The sequence below is a fragment of the Oryzias melastigma genome, linkage group LG10 (assembly GCF_002922805.2).
Source record: "Oryzias melastigma strain HK-1 linkage group LG10, ASM292280v2, whole genome shotgun sequence".
NCBI classification, from domain to species: Eukaryota; Metazoa; Chordata; class Actinopteri; order Beloniformes; family Adrianichthyidae; genus Oryzias; species Oryzias melastigma.
Genome location: NC_050521.1, coordinates 21,170,119 through 21,174,011, shown reverse-complemented (window position 1 = coordinate 21,174,011; position 3,893 = coordinate 21,170,119). Strand labels below are relative to the sequence as shown.

Sequence of the window (3,893 nt, the reverse complement as noted above, 5' to 3'; positions counted from 1 at the left end):
GTATTGACTATAGATATTGGACAGGTCCAGACGACCAGTCCATGTTTGGTTCCACCTCCCGAAGGTTGTGGAGCCTTGATTTTATGAACTGCCAGCACACCACAAACGACGAGTTGGGGACACCCAAAACATCAGGGATCCTTTACCAAACATCAAAATGTGACGACTTGGGGATGAGAATGTGTTGGAGTAATGAAAAAGTAACAAACACCTGTTTGAGTTGGAGTTTATTGAAGACAGGACATAACTGGAAGATATACGGTGTTCTTCAAGAGGATAAATTGAGGGTTGTGTTAGTCTGGGGGCGGAGCTTGCAGCACAGACTCTTCCTAGAGGGAGCTGTTGCCATTGTTCTTACTTCAGCACGTTTCCACCCGCTAGTTTTGGTGGGTATGGGAGGGGCCGCTGCAGACAGCACAGGTTTTTAAAGGATTACTCTTAAATGCATGAACTGATCAAAATGCTGCTTTGGGGTTCTTTAAAGTGAGGAATGAACGTTACAATGCATTTAAAACCTCAAAAAGTAGAATCTTCATGGTACCATCTCTTTAAAACTTAGCTATGCATGAGCTGAACGTGGAAGCCTGAAATTCAGGTTGACGTGCATTTACATACACTTTTCATTGAAAGTGGTCGCCTGAATGCGAGTCAATGTGAACTCAGCTTTAAACAGGCTTCTTGTGCGGTGTGCAGAGCTCGAAAGTAGAAAAAATGGAAAAATTTGTATGATCTACTAAGTATCATCTCCTTCACCCTCACTAATCTTGCGTGTTACTTAAGTATTCACTAGAACCTGATGCCCACAGCATGTCCGTACAAGAGAATTTACACAAACATTTTCACCCTGACAGGCTCACCGGGTTGTCTGCAATCTAAAAATTTCTTGTGGGGCACATAAGTTTGCCTGTTTTCACCCACAGATGCACCCGGAAGTAACATTTGAAGTGATTTCCTTCAGAGAATGGAAGATGCTGGTAAAACAGAGGCTGTCAGTTTGCATTAAATATATGCATTTTTAATAAACCATAATTAATACTGGTGTAAAACCATGCAAGATTGGGATTAGATGGCTTTGAAACAGCATAAAAAGCCAATTTAAACATCCAAAGGCTTTATGGGTGCTTAATACCTGCTGTATCCATGCAATGGACAACAAAAGAACCAACATATGTTCATGAATCAGGATTTAAATCAATGGCCAGTTCATGTTTTATAGAGCTATGAAGTGCTTAAGAATAATAGCGGTACATTACATTTGTAATGCATTGTGGAAGCTATACACAGCAATTCAACCCTAAACATGTGTGGCTTGTTTGTTTGAGCTGTCCAAAGGAAAATATAGATTTAACATTTAACTACACGCATTCATTATGCTCCCAGGGAGGGGCATTTCCTCTCACAACACAATCTGTGAAAGTGTGCCAAGTGTAGCCTTCTCAGCTGTTATTGCTTGCTTATTGCAACAATATTCGTTTGTGATGATAGGCTCCCAGGTCATCATTAAAAGCAGTGAAGGTAGTGGTGTGTTACTTTACCACCAGAACAGTTGTAGGTCTTGCTCAACAGCCCTTCCCTTCATTAAAACTTAGTTAATTGACAGTGAACTGGATCTACTTGAGAAGGAGTAATGAGCTGGGAGAGAAGGTCAGGTTTTGTGAATCAGCACTGATCTCAGTAATTAATATTGGAATCAGAAAACTTCATGAATGCCCACGGGGATGTCACTTTGTAACAGTTGCTTAAGATTGTGCACTTTCAGCTCTGAGGAAGGCACTTAAGGCTAAGTATCATCTCTGTATTTTTTTACCAACAATTTTATGGCCATCTTTTGACATTGTTATTGGGATTCAAGTGTTTTGTGTTGAACACAAGATAAAAATCCATCACTTTAATCAGGAAGAATCACACACAACTTTGCAGTTTTAAATACCTGAAACAATGAAGACAATAAAAAGGCCCAGATGTTGAATGACACAAATATCTACATAATATTGTAGCATTGCCACATATATGGAATACTGATGGAATAAAAATAGAATTAAGTAATGGCTTTCCATGTGATAACCCTGGTTAAAATGGTAAGTATGTTTTGTTCTTCTCTGAGTTTATGTTTGAATCAATGGCGGTGGACTTTTTACCTGCATCATAAAAGGACCATCGGACTACAAACATGGCTACCTGGGGACTTCCTGTCACCCAGGTGCCAGACTGATTACAAACATTACAAATGAGAGGAGAGTCTCTCAGAAGTCAGCTGTAAGAGGCCTGACCTCAGTGAGCCACTCTTACAACGTTGACAGCCGCAGAACACACACTACTAAGGATTACCGAGACATAGGAGAAGAGTGCCAATCATGTTGGTGGAAGATGGTGGAAATCTATCAACTATTGGGTGAGACCTTCACATGCCTCTTCACTGGACCGATCCGGTAAGCCCTGTTTTCACAACCTGCAGACGGAACGTTGATGACCTGCAAATCTACTTTAGACTGCTTTAGCCTTAATGGAGGAGGACGCCATAGGAACATGTATAAAGACTTGGGTGCATGTGGGTGAAGGACTTGTAAATTGAGGATAAATGATAAAAGTAAAAATACATATTCTTAAGCTTGTTTTTGGATTTTTGTAGATGTGCATAGAGAGAAAGAAAACAAACTATAGCTCTTTTTTTTTTTTTTTTTTTGTCTGTAAGACGTACATTTATACCCCTAGTTTTTTTTGTTTGCAATTCTTTGCTGTATTGTAGAGTGTTACAATATTACATACCCTTAATAAATGTGTATTTACTATTTACATTTTTTATCTTGTACACACCAGTCTGTGCAAGACTAATGGTAAATGGAGTATCAAGCCTCACCTTTAGTTTGCAACCTGTGTTGCAGTTCCTCAAATGACCACTTGAGGCTGGTAGCAAAGGGGTGCAATATTCCATTGACAGGCAGATTTTACACCAAGAAAAATTGATTTATATCCAAGTGGAATGGTTAAAATAAAATGAGCTAGTTAGATTTTTATTAGAGGGGTTATGGCCGTGGCTTTTTGGTGTGAAGATGAGTGAACACGTGCATGGATCAAACAAAGCACTAAATATTTTATGTTTTTGGCTCAAATTCTTGTTATTATCACCATGTAAATGCAGATACAGTGTGTTTATGGTCTTTTCTAATATCCTGGAACCTTTTCTCAGCAAAGGGCAACTCTTAACAAACAAATTTTATGTAAACACGTAATTATTTAAATTAGGTCAAGCATAGAAAGAATCTAGTATATTAGTACAAAATATGAACAACTAAGATAACCATGGTATGCTAACAAGTTAACTAAACTCTTTATTTCACTTAAAATCACTAAATCCATGAAATTGTTCATGCTTCAATTTCTTCATTTTATTTAAAGTGAGGTAAAAGTCCTTCAAGTCTCAATGCGATCATCTTTCGATGTACTTTAAAAGTGTTCCCAGTGGTCTTTTTGATGTTTTTAGCCAAAAAAAAGTAATTTCTTTGATGCAAAGTGGCAGTAGTTCATTAGAAGTTTACCTCTGAGTTGTGGGCATGACTGATGAGGTGTAAGCCTGCCCCAATTTCCCATTATCCCTTTATTTACACTCTCCAGCTAGCTTACAGCCACTCACAACCCCAACATGACAATGACTGGTGCAACAAAAATGACAAACATTGTTGGAGCTATCCAGTTGTAAGTTTTGAGCCGAATAAGGAAAATGAAGATGGAGCTGGTGCCTTGCTAGTTGTAGTTTGTACATAACATTAAAAGCTTTTTCAAATAGCATTTTTTTTGTTTCTTCTCCTGTTTCACCACAACTTAAATTAAAAAATACTAAGAATTGTAATTTTAAGCTTAATTTTCATGAAATATGTCCGTTGTCATGAGATAAT

At 38.1% G+C, this 3,893-nt stretch overlaps 1 long non-coding RNA gene across 1 annotated transcript in view; it reads left to right on the top strand.

Annotated features, from left to right (window-relative positions):
• Positions 1-2,171: 2,171 nt before the first annotated feature.
• LOC112153496 overlaps positions 2,172-3,893 on the top strand; it is a 38,603-nt gene continuing 36,881 nt past the window's right edge. Inside the window, exon 1 of the long non-coding RNA XR_002920507.2 lies at positions 2,172-2,429. This is a non-coding gene — a long non-coding RNA (uncharacterized LOC112153496). The remainder of the gene's footprint in view (positions 2,430-3,893) is intronic.